Source organism: Oculina patagonica, chromosome 4 (genome assembly GCF_052425735.1).
Source record: "Oculina patagonica isolate OP01 chromosome 4, crgOcupat, whole genome shotgun sequence".
In the NCBI taxonomy this organism is placed as follows: domain Eukaryota; kingdom Metazoa; phylum Cnidaria; class Anthozoa; order Scleractinia; family Oculinidae; genus Oculina; species Oculina patagonica.
In genome coordinates this window covers 36,811,192-36,831,963 of record NC_135761.1, presented here as the reverse complement: position 1 = coordinate 36,831,963, position 20,772 = coordinate 36,811,192, and the positions used below count along the sequence as shown (strand labels likewise).

At 35.9% G+C, this 20,772-nt stretch overlaps 1 pseudogene; it reads right to left on the bottom strand.

The window, feature by feature from the left end:
* The window catches only part of LOC144648402 (uncharacterized), a 210,110-nt pseudogene extending 207,961 nt beyond the window's left edge, over positions 1 to 2,149 (bottom strand).
* Between the last annotated feature and the right edge of the window lie 18,623 nt (positions 2,150 to 20,772).

Here is a 20,772-nt window from a genome sequence, read left to right as displayed (position 1 = left end):
AGGTTTTGTTCACAGTCAAATGTGATCACATTCTACGGCATCAACAGAAAATGGCTCATTCAGTGGCCCCAGAATTCTTTTTTTCCTAACGGGCTCTGCGTGGCAGCTTCTTTTTGATGTGTTTGCTGTCGTAACCGTCTTGTGCCTCATCCTGGTGCTCTTTCTGCCTCTGTATGAGCTGCCCTCTCTCTTCTCCTGAGCTGACTTTGATTGCTTAAGCCAGCTTGTCGCACGTCCCGCAGGTATCAGTCCTAGGCAGGCCAAAGCCGAGATTGAACTCAGTGTTGAAGACACGACGATTATAGTCTTGGCTGATATGAGGGCAAAGTTTCAGCAAGGGCTGCTGGTTTTACTGTACGGCACTAGAAGAAAGAAAAGAAATGTTAAAGGGTAAGTTCACTCCCGAATGGTCATTTATTTTCTTTACGCAGATAAAACACTTACACAAACATATGTTATTCACCAAAATTTCAGCCTCCAACGTTCGCTATAACGCTATGAAGTCTTTCCCAAATCTCGACAACTGAACGCCACCATCTCGGAGCTGGTAATGTGTGTGTGACGTCAAAGAGCTCAGCCTGAAGTTTGGCGGAAAAATTGTAATAGTCGAAACTCATTCTGTGGTGAACGTCTCCTATAAGTGCAAAAAAGTTAACAAACACGACTATTTTCAATGATGTCTTCTTCCTTTGTTGATAAATTTGAGAAAGCAAACGTAAATTTGTTTTAATGACGTCAACTTCTGATACCAGTTACAATTAAATTAACTTAAGAATATCGATGATGTCATTAACGAAAATAAGGGAAGGAAGTGAGACGCTGAAGAAACTAATCAATTTAAAATTTTTTTTACCTGAGGACATTTTTGTGATTAAACCATACTTCAGGTTCTTCCTCTTCCAGGTTCATATGATACATTTGCTGTACCGAAAGGCTTTTGTCAAGATAGCGTTTGTTCCCATTTTCCTTCCTTGAGTAATGGGACTCAAAAATATATGATAAAATACAACAAAACGATAAAGGTACGGAATTGTGTTAACTCCTTAAAGTACAACTCTTTCAAGACCAGATTATATTGTTAAGGGTAGAAGTTTGTAAATTTTTTCAATGGAATGCAGTATATGCCTCAAAAACACTCTTAAAAAGCCTAGTGGTTTTAACGTTGACACATACGTTTTTGGCCAACAAGTTTTTAACCCATTATTTTAGGTAGAGAAGGTTTTAGAAAGCTATTTCATAGTTGCTTCTGGCATTTGAAAGGCTTAAGCGAGATGTGAGTGGAGCCAAACCAAAAAACAATACTGATACAAATGACAACAGAATAATAATTTAAAAAATTGTGTCATTTAAAAAGAAAGGCAGAACATGATGATACTTTAAATGGAATTTTTAATGAATGCAGTGGTCCAAACCTTGTTATTTCGTTACTTCTAGTTTAAAAATCAACAAACTTGTGCGATCGTTTTTTTTTTTCAGTGAAAGTACTGTGAACACTTTTATTATAGTTATAAAGAACAATATTAAAGAAACTAGTTGTCAAATTGACTCCATTGTTGTCCATGTTTAAACGTTTCCGCTGTTTTGAGCCATCATACGATGGTTTTCTACCATTTTCACATCCAAGATCTATAAAAGTGTTCACGGTTTTATGATTTTTATTGTATGTTTACAACAACAACAACTTGTTATTTTTTCTCCGATTGTGATTGGTTTTCGTTCAGTATACATCATCATTACTCAATAAACACTTTACCTTTTGCTTTAATTCCTCTGATATCTTGTTTGGCCGGGAAGAGTGGGTCCCTCGTTTATCCCTTGGGTCTTGTTTAGCCTACAGGGTTTGTAATCTTTGCCTCGAAATGCCATAAATGGAGGTGAAAGCGCGAAGGCAGACTTGAAATAGGAAACAGAAATTTTTCTTACTGTCGTACTATTGGATGCTGGCAATTCTTTTTGCTTTGCCTGCTTCTCCTTTGGCTCGCTAGCCTGTCTAAAGATAGATAAAACATAAATTTTACTTTAATTGTTATATATTTGAGCAAGGAATATGTGCTTTTCGGCCTTTTTGTTTACCTCAGTTGGCAATTCTTTTTTCTTTGCCTGCCTTTCCTTTGGCTTGCTGGCCTTTCCTGTCTTTGAGTGTGCTGGCTTGCTTGTCTTTGGTTTGGTTAATTTTGGTCTTTTAGCCATTTCTAAATATGAAAAATGTAGGATGTTTTTCAACTTAATATATTAAACCTGGGACTTAGTTACAAACCTTGCATATTTTCTCTTTTTTTCTTTTATATTAAGTGGAAACCCTCCATTGAACGCAAACACCGTCACACAAAACTTCAGCTCTCTTAAATTAATAGGGTGTTAATGAGAAATCTGCATTTAAAATTGTGGTTCAAATATCAACTCCACCTCTGTCTTGGAGAATTGATTTTCGAATGGAAACAAATATGGCTGCAAAGTCTCAATAGTAGGGTCTTTTGAAACCAAACAATTGCTTCTTCAGTGTAAAGTAAGACATTGGGCAATACTTGGTAAAACTAGGTCGGTTACAAAATCTTTAATATGTGAAAAGATGATAGATTACAAGTCTTAAGGTTACATAATATTCGATGGATTTACAACAAGTGCTTATGAAATAGTGATAGGATGAACAAACAACGGTTACAATTAAAATCAGTTAGTCAAAAGTATCAGAAAATCAGCAACATTACCTAATTTTTCAGCCAAAGGGCAACCATCACATTAAAAAATTTTCATTGTTAATAGATATGGTGGTATGAGAAAAGTATGATAAAAAGTTCTTCAAAGAAACAAAATCCTTACTAGAAAACCTTGAATAATAGATACAGTTAGATGATCAAACGATTTCTAGGCAGGAGTCCCTAAACAACAAAATCTGTAATAAAATCCCCGTCCGAAGCCCCTGAGTAGATCAAGTGTTTGCAAAAATTACAAAATGCTAAAGAGAGGCCTTTGAACGTATATATAAGACTCTTATCACCATTTTTAAATTAATCTATATACCTTGCTTTTAACATTAAAAATATAAACCTAGAGAATAAAAAATCACAAATTCTATAAATCTTTAAAACTCATAAAACAAAATTTGGTAATGGCTAAAACACATGAATACATTGTACATGCAGTAGTCCATTGTTCAATGACCCTTGTGGACGTAGATGGCTTCGTGTTTTTGGCCACCTTGATGACAGAATTGTCAAGTGACAACACGATGTAGTCCTCCTTCTCATGCATCCTTCTCATTTACCCTAGCACCGTACCTAATGAGGCTTAGATATTGCAGTAATTCTTGTGACTGCAAAGGGAACTTGTCAGTTAAAAAAACTTAAATGCACTAGTCCATTGTTCAGTCTGTTATGGACGTGGAGGGCTTTGTGTTCTTGGACAGCTTGATGACAGTATTGTCAAGTGACAACACAAGGTTGTCCTCCTCATGCAATGACAAAGTTTTGGGAAGGAACTTGGAAAGATCAAAGAACTCACCAGAATAGATTTTTTTGACATAGGTCGCTGCGACGTCCTGAAATGGAGCTCCGTAACAACAAAGTGCTAGTGAAAGCAGCTAATCATTAAGTTGTATTTGTGGGCATAAAATATTAACACCTCACGGGCAAGTTGGAATCACTGCTTGTGGTTATAAGGAAGGCAGAGAAGACAGTACTTGTGATCACCATTATTGTTCTTTTCAATCTGTTTACTTTTTTGAAAAAGACAAAAGTGAGGTTGAGATAAAAAAATGTAAGAAAGTAGAAGGCATGCTTATACAAAAAAATGTGATAAATGCCCAGTGTTCCTTCGTGCTAGGTAAAAGCATTACTACCTTAAGTCCACAGATGGTTGTTTTTGCAAATGGCCATTGATTTCTTTCTCAATGACAATCTCATTTTGCTCATTCCTGGAGGTGCAAAAAAAAAACGCAAAATATTTTACATTGTTCAGCATAGATTACTTTTTCCAAGCATTTGCTTTAGCCCTACACAACTGGTATAGCAAAAATTTCTATATAAACTACATGTAACATGCAAAGCAAGAAAAAAAATGGCGAAGAACAACAGAATTTCCTTGTGTTAGCTAAAAGCATTATAACCTTAAGCCCACAGAGGTTTTTTTTTTGCAAATGCTCAATGATTTTTTTCTGAACGCCCTCATTTCTTTCATTGCTGGAGTGGAAAGAACACAAAATACAGGTATTTTACATTTCTCAACATGAATTACTTTTTCTAAGGGACTGCTGTAGCCCTACGCAACTGGTATAGCAAACATTTCTATAAACTAACTTGCAAAGCAAGTATTTGATTATGTCACAGGGTGAAAGTAAAAAATGTTAGAAGTTAGAAGGCCAAAAAATGTGAAAAAACAAACAAACAAATTCCTTGGACTATGTAAATGCATTATTATCTGCAGCCCACAGATGGGTGTTTTTGCAGATGGCCAATGACTGTTTTCTCGACAACCCCGTTACTCCCATTCCTAGGGTGGAAAAACACACAATATACATTGGTTAGCATGGATTACATTTCCTAAGGGACTGTTGTAGCCCTCCACAAATGGCTCAGCAATAATCAGTGTATAAACAAACTTGCAGGGCGAAAAACGTTAGTGGACACCCAAAAATGACAGTGCTAAAAATTGTTTAGACATGTTTTTTCTCTTCCTCTTCCCATCTTCCAGGTCTTTTTCATATTTTCTTTTGTTTTGGAGGGCCTGCTCAAGGTGCATCCTGAATTCATTTTTGTGCCTGTTTAATTGAGGGGCAACCGCCAGGACCTGTGTAAATATTGCAATGTAGTCAGCTTATTCTAATTTCTGACAAAACCCTGTGAGTAATTAATCTCTATTTATTTTAATATAAGCGGCCACTGACCATTTCCCTAACCATGGCCGCTTAATAGGGGCTAAACTAAAATTATGTTTACCCAGAAGGGAGAGTAGGCTAGGCATGGAGGGAGGGAGGGAGGGAGATTTGACTGAGATAATGGGTCTTTTTGTATGGACCTGTTGAAGGTGACTTCCTAAAGTTACCTTTTTAACACTGATAGGTATCACAGTATTAAATATATATGGAAAGTCCTACAGGTTTTTATTTTCCAACTTACCAATTCAAAAAAAGGGTGCAACTTCACATTGGGAATTGGTGGAAGTGTGCATGTAGATGCTTTTTGCCATATCCTTGCTTCCCTGGCACAGTCACGAAGCAAATTCTAATATAACAGCAAAAAGAGATGCAAATATGAGGTGATTGAACAGTATTTCCTTGCACATTGTGACTTAAAATGAAAATAAGCTTACATGTGCAGTAAATTAACAGAGGTTTAGTGTTAATAGTTTTACAAATTTAGCCAAGGTTTTACAAACAGCCGCAAACGCCCCAGTCTGGCCATGTAGATAGCTTTCTACTAGTAAAACAGAATTTAAGGACACTGGTATGAAAACCACGGTGTTCCCATTCAAAATGAAAAAGCATGCGGTCTTGGGTTTCTGGGAGGCAGGTTCCAGATAAGCTAGAGTGGCCAAAGAAGTGTCTCATCTGAAACACTTACAGGGAATTCACTGCCCACAGACATATTTCCAAGAAAATTTAGATGGCCAACAGCTTCGTGGACGTCAAATAGTGTCAGTACTCCCATTGTAACCCGTTCATAATGTTGATTTCCTATCAAGTTACCAGAAACAATCTGATAAGTTAGTGAAGCTTTTGAAAGTCTGATAATGAAAGAAAACTAGCGGCACAACTTGGTCAAGTAAAGCAAAGTATAGAGGTAAAAAACAATTTGAAAACAATTTTTTTATAATTTAGTGTTACTGTTATAGTTTGTCTCGACGTTCTGTGGGAACCACAGATTATGGGGATAACACAATTATTATAGAAATAAAACTTGGCAATAGTACTTAGCTGTTACTTTGAAATCAAGAATTTAAACACAAACAAACAAACAAGAATCAACATAACATTTGGATTTATTATTTATTTTACAAAACGATATTAAAATAGGTACTTGAAACTTGAAAATAACCTTCATAATAGTGAAGAAATCATTGAAAATTTGAATAAAAGAAAAAATAATGACAATTACAACCATGTTTTGTGTAGCACGTTGTACAACATTGTGTTCTTTTAAGTAAAAACCTGTAGTAAATAGATTTCTTTACGATAGTGAAAATTCGATTGAAAAATAGTTAGTTTATAAAAATCAGACATACTGATACATGTACAGTCATATTAACTGAAAATGTATGAAGAAAAGCTGTTAAAACAATCATATTTGGAAGAATGTTCTTTCCTACAGTTAAACTCCATCGATAAGGGAAGCAATTACCGCAGGTATAATGTTGTACCTGAGTGGTGTCGCGTCAAAAATTTCTCTTAGGGTCACACTGCTCTTGGTCACCTTCTCTCCCACGTCTTTAAATGCCTCTTCATAAATCTCTAGTTTGGAGAGCAATCTACTCAGATCCTCTTTCATGCCCCACCCATCGGCTAGCAAATCTATGACATAGATTTCCATGGTGGCTTCGCCCACACCAAGCCTCTTGGCAACTCTCTCGAAAGATTCCCCATTTTTCCAATGTTGGAACGCTACTTGCTTCTTTGTGAACATAGAAATTTTCACGTGTATGCGATGCAGGGCATTTTCCTATGTGAGAAAAAATGACAGAGTAAACATGCTGCAAGCCAGTATGCGAAAAATCGAAAACAAAGTTACTGTTACGAGTTTATGCATATAAGTTGAGTTTACGCACTTTTCTGTCTGAACAGACATGCGGCAAACATGGAATTGTGATGCCTGAAATACGATTGAGAACAATGGAAATAACAATGTCCGTGCTATCCTGTTACCATATTTGCGCTAGTCCCATAAGATCTGTCTTAGGTAGATCTGTTCTACCTGCAATCACAAAAAGAAATTCAAATTCCGCGCTCTTCGTTTAGCCAGCCAATAAACTGTAACTTTTTTTTTGTTTCATGATTATTTGTTTTTATTCCAACGGCTGTTTGTGCATTACTCCTATTGTTTCTTGCCAATTTCTTACCTGGAACACTACTTAACCCTTCCAACAGTTTACTCATATTTTGAACATAATTTATAGTGGCGGTAACTACTGCAGTTCTTTTCTGCAGGTAGGCTACCTTCCCCACAGTTGGTTTGGCTATCAGTTGGCCAAAAAGGGGTTTATTTCTTCGCTTCACTATTGCGTTTATGTAACAAAACTTTTCTTTCTGTAACCCTTGTAAAATTGTCGTTGTTCTGAGTGACATTTCCCTTACCCCAACCCAACTTCATTGTTACCTAACTCTTCTTCAGATTCAATGTCACTGTCGCCCCCCCCCTTTAAAGATTCTCTTGATTCTGTTTGCTTCTTCTTGTTGAAGTATGTAAGATTTGGATCCGCTGTCACCAGTGCCTATACCGACACAAACATGGTCCACAATGGAATACAGAGAATTTTGGTAATCTTCATAAGCATCATTGAATACAAACGTATCACCAGTGTCACTATTGTTTAACCAGAGTAGATCCATCACTTTATTGGTTAACTGTAGTCCAAGTTCAGCTTGGTCCTTTACTAGTAGAGTGGTCAATTTCAAACACTTTGGTGTAAGGATACACAATTGACAACAGCTTTTACAAGGGCTTTAGGTTGAGACAAGAGGGACGGATACATTTTTATTGTCACAAATAAACAATAAACTCCCCATGTTTGGGATGTGGCAAGTCTAAGTTTTCTAGTAGAGTGGTCAATTTCAAACACTTTGGCGTAAGGATACAAGTGAAAAAGTGAAAAAAATAAAATAAAATTAGACATACACAAACGTCATTGTGTAAACAAGAACATTTGTTATACAATATATTAATTAAATAATGATGGATAGGGGTGTCTGTCCTTTTGAACTTTAAAGTTATTTCATGTGTCAGACTGCTTTCTCTATCCCTATTGAATACTAAATTTGCACTTAATAAAAATATCTATAAGGCCAAAGGGGAAAATTAAGTTACCGGTAAATATATATCCAAAGTTACCTGTGGCTTCCTCGATGACTTCTTTTTTTCCACTCTACAATGTTTATGTCTTGAGATCTCAAATTATATTCCCTGAGAATAGCTTTGCATTCCTTGCTGGCAGAATAACACATTTCCTTTGCCTAATAAGAAAATTAAAATTGAAATATTTGTATTTTTCGGCAACACAATTCAAAAGAGACAACTAAGTGACACTTTTTAGAGAGTACTTTGCAGAGTTAATTTGATAGTTATACACAGAGAAAATGAAAAAATAAAATCACCCTGGCAAATCTTTTGAAAAGAGTTGTGACTATGGAACAAATCTTTCTTCTATTCCTTGCAATGGCGTGTTCTGTAAGAATTTCATCGCGACCTATATGTGAACAACAAGTTTTTTTAATTCAAACTGTTTTAAATCATAAAGAAATGACAATTTACCAGTAATCAACACTGGTCCCTCATGTATTACATATAATAATATTATGAACACTACAAACAATCCCATGGCAAACAAAGAAATAAACAGCAATAAAAACTACAAGAATGACAAAGATAGTTAAATAATGAACATCTGGAATGCATTAACTTTTTAAAAAAAATATATATATGTTCAGTTTTAAATAACGAGAAAAATACATTGATTTGAAGACAACACAGACTTTGTTTCTTTTATTATACTGTACATGTATAATCATGTACATGTTGTAGAGAACAAGATGTAAAAACAAGATTAAATATCTCCGTAGTGGTGTGTATACCTTCAGGGAGAATATACTTTGTTGTATTACCACAACAAGACATGTGAGCATTAATTTGCTTCACCTCCCCTGTTGAACATGCGCTGCCTTCTTACCAGCGACCACCCCCCATCGTCAATCGAGATTGTACCCCTCAATGCACTTCCTGAGTATTGAAACCCAGGAGCCGGCTTCTTTTCTCGACACGGTTTTCCGGAATGCTGTTAATGTTTCGAAGTTCAACCGGATATTGACTACAGTTGAAAGGTAGCCTATTGTTTTGAGTGAGCTTAAATAGAGCTTCTCAAAAATCTCATGCACAAAGTGAGATATTAATAAATGTAGATAAATTTGCAAATCCCACAATGCGGCAGTGCCGTACTTTGTTTTGGATCATGTATGATAAACTTACTTGACAAGTCCATCTGTGTGCCTTGGTTTGCATGACTGAGAGGGCTGGCTTCATGTTGAGATCCTCCAATCCCCCAACCTTGCCTGCCCACTTCCAGTACTTGCAAACAATGTCTTCCCAGAAGAATATTACGCCAGCAGGAAACATTTGTTATTTAAAATGAAGTGGGCATATCCATATACTTCACCCTGATACATGCCCACTGTGCCAAACCATGACGACAACCTGCTATTTAAAGGCAAGTCTCGTCGACCTTCGCTTTTTTCCTTGCTGTATTTTGAGCTGGTTTCCAGTGTGACTCTCTGTACATGCTTTCCTTTGTATCCTACAATATTTTTAGTTTTTAGGTTTATTAGACCCTCAACTGCTGTTGAAGGTTCAAACAAAATCTTTCTAACCATTGCCTACTTCAAAGGAGCAAGTAACAACAATGAGATCTTTGGGGGTAGAAAAGCATAAAAGAAATTGAAAAATGTTTAATGGTTGCACTATGTGGGCTTATTTTTAACACTATGTGGTATATCTATATCAAAGTTTAAAATTTCAGCAACTTAACTTACCTTTGCTGACCTTTGTACCTTGGCATAGATAGTTTTAATAGTAACAACATCTTTTCTGCCTGTAAGAAATAAAGTATACTCAAAGTGTTAATACCACTATTATTTTAAACCACGTTATCCAAACAGGCTTGTGCAAAATATCAATCATGCATTTTTAAAAATGCATCCGATACATGAAACAAATTGTAAATTCCTCCGTATAACTAATTCTTCCGTACCCTTAAAAATATATGGGTTAAAAACATACAGCAAGGTTAAAAAGACCAAATGAACAAACATTAACTGTGATGGCAAACATTGGGCAGCACATTTGTAAAAATGAAACTAAGGGTTTGACCTTGAAGCAGTCTTTAAAGCATACAATTATTATCACAAACATCATGCAGCTTTTGGTACAATTAAGCATTTTTCTTTGTTTAATACTTTTATTACCACATATATTTGCCATAAACCAGAACAAATGAAAGGGCATCATACATTCAAAATGCAACTCACTTTTAACATTGAAGGTCGGCCTTTAAAATTGTTCTCTCTTCAGTTCCAGATGATTCATAACGATAGAGCTCCATGTTTCCATCATTATGACAAGATTGCTGGTCTAATGCACATGTGGGGCACATCATCCAAGATAGACCTTTCTGAATTTCTATTTCATACATACAAAATTTCCACTCTTTGAAAGAGCGACTGAATGTGAAAGGGGTGATAGTAGGTGCCTGTGAACATGCCAAAAGCATCAAATGTCAAAATAGGTACACAGATAAATAAGTAGAAAGATTGCAGTGTGTGATTAAGAAATAAAAAATATTACTTGGTATGTTGCAGTTTAAATAAATCTATAAACCAGGTTAATTTTTATTTTTTATCACATAATTTAATGCAAAGGAAAATACAAATAGTATCAAAACATGTAAAGTTCTCTATACCCACGGCAAGATTGAATTATATAAACATGTCTGACCTTTGCACACTTAACAAAATTTTGTTTACTAGAACAACAAACCATTTAAAAATAAGTAAAGCATAACAAGATGACCCATCAATCACATTTAATTCGACTCTTCATTGATAGATCATGTCTAAGTCCAAAATAATTGTGTTCATGTACATGTATATTTGGACTTGCAAATCACAAAAAAGCAAAATTATGTTTTACAGGAAAAAAATTTTATAGGTTACCTTTATCACATATTGTATTATATATTTTATTGCAACATATTGTAAGACTAAGGCAATTGTGATGGAAAAAACACAAATACAGTACACAAACAAGTGAAAATACGCGAAAGTAACCAACGTTTTGGGGTCTTTATGATGCCATTGTCAAGGTAAGATTAAAAAAGATTGCAAATTATGCCATTTCAAAAAGTTGTTACGTGAATCAACATAATAAGGCATGCAAGGCAAATTACAGAAATACTTTTGCACGTATCGAGTCTGACTGCACGTTGAGAGTTGGTTTTAGTTCTCTAATAAATAACATCTCGTGCACTAAGCAATCAAATTTATTTCTGCATTTCTTAAGATCTTAAGATTGTTTGTCTTGATAGTGTTTATATATGGACGATGGCTGTTGTTTATGTCCTTCCGCAGGTGTCCGCTCGTATAACCAACATAACTCGCATTGCACGAGTCACATTGAAAACGATACACAACGCGTTGTTAGTTGATGATTTGCGGCTTTGTTTCTTGAACTTTGAGGTCTTGGTCAACTTTACAGCTAACGAACATGGGTTGAACAGTTCTCTACACCTTTAGGCTTAGGTCCTTGAGTTGTTTCTTGACATAATTTGCTGACTCTTGGTCTTTGAATGGTATGACCACTCTATTATTCTGCATCTTCAGCGGTAGCTTTCTTTTCTTCACCAGAGATGACGTCAATGTGTTCTGCATCTTCAGCGGTAGCTTTCTTTTCTTCACCAGAGATGACGTCAATGTGTTCTGCATCTTCAGCGGTAGCTTTCTTTTCTTCACCAGAGATGATGTCAATGTGTTCTGCATCTTCAGTGGTAGCTTTCTTTTCTTCGCCAGAGATGACGTCAATGTGTTCTGCATCTTCAGCGGTAGCTTTCTTTTCTTCACCAGAGATGACGTCAATGTGTTCTGCATCTTCAGCGGTAGCTTTCTTTTCTTCACCAGAGATGACGTCAATGTGTTCTGCATCTTCAGCGGTAGCATCCTTTTCTTCACCAGAGATGACGTCAATGTGTTCTGCATCTTCAGCGGTAGCATCCTTTTCTTCACCAGAGATGACGTCAATGTGTTCTGCATCTTCAGCGGTAGCATCCTTTTCTAAACCAGAGCTCACGTGTTTGCTGCTTGCTTCTTCTGTGATGTTGTTCTTTTCTAAGCCAGAGCTGAAGTGGTTCTTGTCTGCTCCTTTGTGGATGTTGCCCTTTTCTGATGTGAAGCTCACTGGTCAACGTTGTCGTCCACTTCTGGACAAGATAACTTCACAGACCTCCACACTCTTCTATATGCTTCCGATGGAGAAATGCCGATGGCTCTAGTATCTACCTTCTTGACAATCAACCAAGAAATTATCGAACATCTGAGAAAGTCTGAGTGGGCAGACAGGGACATTAGTCATTTCATATTTTCTGGCAGGTTTTTTTTCCTATCCAGAAAAACTTGCCTCCAAAGAATGGGAGCAACGCAAGCAATGCTCGCCAAGATGGCTACAGTAACACCACCAACGTTTTCCACAGGTTTGCAGGGGAAGATTTTTGAGACATCGCACAGAGCACACATGTGAAGAGTGTTTGTTGGGAACATAGCCCTGGACACATCCTCTGAAAGGCTACCTGGGTAAAGTCAGTTCTTCGTGGAATATTTCAATAATTGGAGAAAGCACTTCCTTGATATTTGGAGGGGAGCCCATGCATACAAGTCGCAGTAGTACTATTTATTTATGTTAAAATCGATGTAAATCAATGTCCAGTGACAACCAGGTCTTTGTGGAGTGCCGAAAAAAAACTTCGCTTGATTTTCCAACATTTGCTATTAAAGTCACATATCTCGTTATTTTCTTGCATCGCTGGATCGTGCGGCAAACATTTCCATGGTCCATTTGGATTAAATCTTTCAGCATAAACACTGAAGTATCATTTTGTTCTTCCTTAGCAAGTTTTATGACTTCCACGAGAATGCTGTAGTTCAGCCACTGCTTTCCAGCTAACAAGGCCATATCTGAGGCTAGTATACAGCGATTATAGTCTAATACTGATCTTCCATCGGAAACGTTCAAAATCAAGTTTTCTTACGTTTTCATGAAGCCTTTTGAAAGCGAACACTTTTCGTTTGGCGGTACATTAGTTTTTGCGAGCCACTCCCTTGCCATCCAAGATAGACCTTTCTGAATTCTATTTCATTACCTACAAAATTTCCACTCTTTGAAAGAGCGACTGAATGTGAAAGGGGTGATAGTATGTGCCTGTGAACATGCCAAAAGCATCAAATGTCAAAATAGGTACACAGATAAATAGGTACACAGATTGCAGCGTGTGATTATAAAATAAAGAATATTATTGTGTATGTTGCAGTTTAAATAAATCTATAAACCAGTTAATTTTTTATCATCTTTTGTCTCTTAATTTAATACAAAGGAAAATACAAATAATACTAAAACATGTAAGTTTCTCTATACCCACGGCAAGATTGAATTATATAAACATGTCTGACCTTTGCACACGTAACAAAATTTTGTTTACTAGAACAACAAACCATTTAAAAATAAGTATAAAAGCATAACAAGATGACCCATCAATCATATTTAATTTGACTCTTCATTGATAGATCATGTCTAAGTCCAAAATAATTGTGTTCATGTACATGTATATTTTTGTACTCACATATCACCAAAAAAGTATGTTTCACAGGGAAAAAACCTCAGCCATGCTTCACATAAAAATTTATAGGTTACCCTTATCACATATTGTATTACCGGTATATATTTTATTGCAACATATTGTAAGACTAAGGCAATTGTGATGAAGAAAACACATAATTACAGTACACAAAAATATTTAAATATAAAACAACTTTAAATCATCAACATTGTAAATAAAACACCAACCCTTCCTTTTGTGAGAGACAAATCTCCTAGGGCTTTCAAGAATGAGAGTTCAGCAGTCCCTGGAATTCTTTTCTGGAGCAAATCCAGGTGTTAAAATAAATCTTAGGTCAAGTAGGTATGTTAAATCCTTTAGGTTTCCTGGCCAGTACCCAGCTTCAATTGTATTCTCCAAAGACCATGCATTTATTTTGTATCCACAGCCAAGGTGATTGTACAACTACTGAAGTCAAAACGACCTCATTTTAAAACTAAATGCCTTGGAAATCTAGCCATAGCTATGAAATGCTATAACTTATGAATAAAATGTACAATTAACACAGTTATTATCAGAATTAAAATAAAATTACATTAAAATAAATCAGTGGTGGAATAAATTTTTCCTAATGTTATGGTATTTATTGTGTCATTGCTGTTACGCATCCTGATCTGTTTCTCACCCGTTACAGTGTAGAACAATAGCAGTTTGACAAAATTTTATTTAAGAATAAACTAGTGTGTAATCACACCACATGAGCTGTTAGCCTCTTAAAAGTTTGCAACAAGCAAGGTTTATTTTGTGAGTAATCGTGTCCCTTCCTGAGCCATCGTCTTGCAAAGTTAATTGGACGATGGCTGAAAGAATTATTTGAGGTAAGAGAAAGTACCTTCATTGTCACTTTCATTTAGTATGGGCAAGTGCAAGACGGGGTTTTGGTTATAGCTACATAGAAACTATCCTGGGATTCTTTAACATTGCAGTAAATTCCTTGGTCATCCTTTCTGTATGACAAAACCTTCGATTTTTCTCTTAACGCCTTTGTTGGACTTAACTGAAAGCGTTTACTATGCCTTGTTCTACGCTGTTTGGAACACTTTGCAGAGACATTGACGTGTACTATTTCATCATCAGAACTGGACGAATAACTACGTATGTCCTCAGCACGAAAGCACACTTCATGTAAACTAACTTGCTGCCGTTTTTGAGATTTCCATTTATCAGGCCTATGAGTGCTGTTCCGGTCAACCAGGAAAGAGCTTCCAGCAGATTCAAGGCTTTTAGTTAACTTAGAGATTCTACTCCGTAATCCCTCGCTCTTTTCTTTTGATCTTCAAAATCTCTTGCTAGCCTGGTCAGCTATCAGGGTCTCGTAGAGGAGCAAGGTTTCCACTACCGATTTCCTGAAGTTGCACTTCTGTTAAAATCGCATCCACTATATCATGGTATGCTGCATTTAAGAGACTGAGGTTTATTGGTCCAGAATGTGTGACCATGAAGCATGGAATGCTTCTGCCCAATTTGATTTTGGTTCACCATGCACAGGTTAGAATGCGTTGAAGATATTTGCACAACATTTGTGCCACCACTCTAGCCAGTTAAGCAAGAGTTTTTCCCAAAATTCCTTATAATTGTGAAAGGTTCTCATAGATTTCGAATTATTTTGTTTCTGTCACTGCCTCTTGTAATTCAATACTTAAAAATTTAAATTTTTTTTGCTCATCTGTGGCTGCAAGTTTTACAGAAAAGCGATTTACCGACTGTCTAAAATGAAAAACGCAAAAAAAACAATTCTCTCCCATACATTGCCAAACACATGAAAAAGACCCTCCCAATTAGACCCTGCTTCGTTGAGTCTGCTTTTTGGTTGAGGGTCGAGGGTAACAATCATGTAGAGGGTAAGCGTTTTTTATTAATTGATTCGTTTGATGAGGCATCACAAATAGTTTCATTGATTTAGAACCCACAGAAGGCCATGTATACACGAATAACTACGTGAGTAGAAAAGAGATGACTTAAAGCTGTGCTTATTTGGTTGGGTGGACTAGCCTGCGAGCACAGAAGAATTTCTGGCTTGTTGCTTGTCCTCGGGGTAGACAAGCGACAGCTGGAAATACGTCTGCATTAGCAGGCTAGGGTAGAATCCAATTGTTGAGTAAACTCCTTATTTTTTTCTTTCTTGACATAGCCAAGATCCAGACAGTGAAAGTGAAAGGGGTGATAGTAGGTGCCTGTGAACATGCCAAAAGCATCAAATGTCAAAATAGGTACTCTCGTTTAGTATGTTCAAGTGCAAGACGGGATTTTTGGTAATAGCTACATAGCAACTATCCTGGAATCCTTTAACATTGCAGTAAATTCCTTGGTCATCCTTTTTGTATGACAAAACCTTAAATTTTTCTCTTCACGCCTTTGTTTGACTTAACTGAAAGTGTTTACTACACCTTGTTCTACGCTGTGTGGAATGCTTTGCAGAGACGTCGACTTGTACTATTTCTTCATCGGAACTGGACGAATAACTACGTATGTCCTCAGCACGAGCGCGCACCTCATGTAAACTAACTTGCTGCTGTTTTTGAAATATCCACATCCATTTTGAAAGATCCACATGTCCACTCGCTCACCTGCTCCCATGTCCATATCTCCACATGCAAGCTTGCAGGTACACATAGGACTGCATGTCTTTAACAGGTTATTCTGTTGCTTAACCAGGCACTAATATCAGGAAAGTCAAAACATTGTCCAATCATTAAGCAGTTGTTTCTGTCCAATAAGGTATTAACTAGCAACTGATATTTAGAAAGTTTTCATCCTTTAAAGTATTAGGACTAGAAAAAGCTGACAACAGTTACATCAACCACCTTAATGCACAAAACGAACGCTTGTATCTCTTTGAAGGATGTTCCCTTACATAGAGGGGTGTCCTCTTGTACACAACATTTCCCCTCTGTCCATGGATCCTCCTCTTTCAACTTTAATGTAATAAGGGCAGGAGCATAGTTTACAGAACTCAATTGCCCATTCATACTGAACTTTAACTGGCTAAAGATGGTTTCCAATGCACTACCATTTAAACAAAGGGGCCAGATGTAGTAGCCAGGAAACTTCTGAAGGAAGTACTGGCAGAATTCATTGAAGCCATAAACCATCAGCCTGGTGAGATCCCAGGTCTTTAATGTAAATTTACAACCAAATATTAAATGTAGGGCTGACTTGCATTGGACTAGCTACTGACATTAGAATTTAAACTGTTTTAGATTAATTAAAATAACGTATTAATTTTTATATCTGCCTGAAGACTAAAAATTGACCGGAAGAGAAATCATTGATAGAATCAATGATATACAATTCAGCGTATTCTTTTCCATTAGTATCAATTTCCATTGCTCATTGGTGATATAAATTAAATATTTTTAAGGTCAAGGTTGGGTTCTGCATTGAAAATATATGAAAATAATAGTAAACAAATAAATCATTTACATTAGGTTATTTTGCAACTTATTACATGTAATGAACTCAAGAAAATAATATGATTCAAGAATATATTAAATTGACAAGTTAAGATCTTAATTGGCAATCAATAAGAAATTTTTGAGATCTTTCTGGCTGGTTACTGTGTCACTTGATTTGTACTGCAGTTGGTTTTACTGAATTATTCATGACTGCAATAGTTTAAAGAAATAAGAAAAAGATCCAGAATGCTGGAGATATTTTACCAAGATCAAATTATGGCAAGGTTAAACCAAACAAACACATAAAATTGTAACATCGGTTACTAAAAATGAAAAAGAACTCTACATACACTGTATTTTTATACCTTGCTCAGCCCAACCAACAAAGAAGGCGTATCCATCAGACATGTTTTGCAAAACGGGGCTCTGATCATTTTTCTCACAGCACAATATTCCTCTTTCAAACAGCTGCTGGCAAGCCTCCAAGTATTCAATGGCTTTACTAACAGATCTGGCATCTGGTGGGTTGCCCTCCACATATTCGGATAGTTCTGCAATAACCTGGTTTTGCTATATTGATTCAACAAACATAAGTATATATTTTTTGCTGTAGCGCTGGTTCCCTTTCTGTAAATGTAATATCTGATAGGAATATTTCAATCAGATTATTTGGTTCTCTTTGGTGAGTAATTTAATTTAAGAGTCAGTCAAATTCGTTTTTGATAGGTTTTTTATAAACCTCTCTTAATTTTGTTTAAGAGAAGAGGTTGATAGTTTTCTGCGCTCATGGCGCTTTTTGGTTGTTATTTGTTTTTTGTGATCATTGTTTTACCCTTTTGTTTTCCTTGTCTGTAATTATGTTTGCAGTGTTAGAACACTCAGTGAACAGACATATGTATACTTTAAAACATCTTTATTGTTAACTGCTTCTTTTAAAGTTGTCAGCAGTGTCGGCACATTTTCTGGATCAATTCCTTGTAAGAACACTAGGCTTTTAACACTGACATCTGCTGATAGGGGTTTTTCTTTGGATTCGTTATTGCCTCTCTCGGGAGTGTCTTTACGTAGAAATTTTCCTTTTCCTTTACGGAGCTTAGTTTTTTGTTTTTCAAGGCAACGGTAGTTAAATCTGGTGAAGGCTGAAATGAACTTTGTTCGGCTTTCTGTTTAACTGCTTGAATATCTTTTTTGAACTGTTCGTCTTGCGGGATGTTAGTCCACGCACTATATCTTAGGGACTTTGGACAAGTCTTGTTCTCAAGATGTACTTTAAGCTTCTTAATGGACTCTTCAGTGTGCTGGATTTTAGCTTCCAGTGTGTAAAGGTTCTTGTCTCCTTTCCTTTTCCTGTTTTCTCCATCCTTACGTTGCTTTGCTGGTCTTTCTGGTTCCGTTGATGGATTTACGGGAGGCTAGTAGCTTGAGAAAATCTTTATCATGTTTCGAGCATCCCGGCAGCTGTAAATCGTCTAGTGGTGGACTAGAGTTTATGGTGTTACAGCAAGCAATTATAGTGTGGTTTCAAGCAAGACAGCGGTTTTGAATCTTAATGATTCTCGTCAGTTGCTATTTTTAAATATTTGCTAGGAAAACAGTAGAGTATTTAGCTCAATTCTATTACACCGACAAATTTTTCAGCAGTTGTAGTTTAGATAGTTTATACAATACCATACAATACAATCTTTATTTAACGTGGTCCGCACACTTAGCTAAAAAGCTAGTTTTCAGGTGCCCCATGAAATAAAAAATAAAATTAAAAAAAGAAAAAACTTCTTGGAAGTGTATAAAAATAAATTAAGCTATAATTAAGAATAACTACAAATTACAATATTGTCTAACTAAGATTAAAAATTTAAAATTTACAAATTAAAAAAAAATAAAATATTATTAAAAACAGTAAAATACATGTAGCAATAATAAAACTTGACTACTTGGTCAAACTCCCGTAAGATTTAATGTTCTTAGGTTTGTTTTAAGTTTGAAGTTAGGATCGAAAATGGTGCATTCTGATTGCTCCTTGCCATTCAATTATTTTGCTGTATTTTCAATCTGTTTAGCCCTCAAGCTATAAGTTGTGTTTTTGTAGAGGTCTTTATGCGGAAATTATCCCGGTATAACATGGTTTTATAGTAGCCGCGTAATAGTATTTTGAAATACACTATGGGTTGAATGTTATATATTCAGTCTATCAAATTCATCAACAGTGGTCCGCACTGACTTCGTGACTTACATAGTCTGTTTTGAAAGTCTTTTGGCAAGAGCATGGCCCTCTGAAACTAGAATATTACAATACAAAATGAATACCATGTTAGCAAAATTTCTAGCAAACCGATAGTTGAAACAATAGTAATTATCCTTCTAAAATTTGAAAATGGAAGACACCAACGCAAACATGTGTAAAGGCATTTGAACTTTATTTCAATTTAACAAAGTAAGGTTATTACTTGCGTATTCCGCCTTCAGGCTCAACAAGAACCATCAATCAATAACTTTTGTGTGCAGCTTGACCAAACCTACTTTTGTAGGTCTATTGATGGCAGCATCGCGAGCCAGCTAATATTCCTCACAAGTCGTGTTCCATCGTCTAACAACTCCATTCCTGCTTTCTAAATCTGCCAGAACACCTTCCGGTCTAATGATAGTAGATAGGCATGTTTTTAAACACTTCAAATTCAACTGCACTACAGTAGCTGATGATAAAGGAGAAATTAAACAATTAATAACAGTTCTAATACAGAGACAACATCATCCCTGCACAATATGGAGGGCACCTTTGCATAAATAATTATTTTGGGTTTATTGATCATAGCAAACACAACAAAACGATGCAATGATGTTATGACAAGAGTAAAGTAAAAATGCAAAACATTCACTTGTTCAATTGTCAATATAACTTTTGTAGTTTTTCCAGATTGGACGCTTGCTGCCATTTTGAGTGGACCTCGTAGAACATCTTAAGGTAAATGACATAACCGTGCGTCCAGGAGGGTTGATCGACATTGCTGTGCAATCCTTCTGTCCATTCAGCTTCCTGGTTAGCCCATTCAGGGACAACCTTCTGATGAACTGGTGCTGCAAAGTTAAAATATTTAATACAAATTGTCGAGAATAATAATAGTAATAATAATAATAATAATAATAATAATATAATAATAATAATAGGGTAATAATAATAACTGCCATTGATGTTGTTTTATTCATTTTAAAGTGCAACTATTTCACAACTTATCAAAGTTCCCGAATTAAGTTGTTTATGATGTATGTTTTAAAGCCTTGTGACTGAATGAAAACATTGCATTTTTTTGGCGGTTGGTGGTAAGGGGTGCCTGAGCTACTGTACATGTAAAGTAATATAGTCCAAATCCTCAAACTTCGAGTTCTTTCGTCTATTATTAGGACTTTTTTTTACTGCTTGTGCCTCCTTTTCCAAGTTTTGTTAATGTTACAGGGTTTCCTCTCTTTCATTCCTAATTCAGATTTTTGTCTGGTTGAGCTGGCTCGTTTTTGCTTTTGCCAATGTCTTAAATCTTGAAGGTACCTACTTGTTTTGCCGTCCCAGTTGAAAGGTTTAATAACAATATATTATTTTAATAATAATAATCATTTGTTTAGCGCCCTTTCCATACGTTCAAGGGCGCTTGACAATGTTTAAAAGTAAAATAATAATTTCAATTTACTTTGAATTTAAAAAATAAAATATGATTAATATAAAAAGGCCTCTCTGAAAAGCAATGTTTTAAGTTCTTTTTTAAAAATGTCA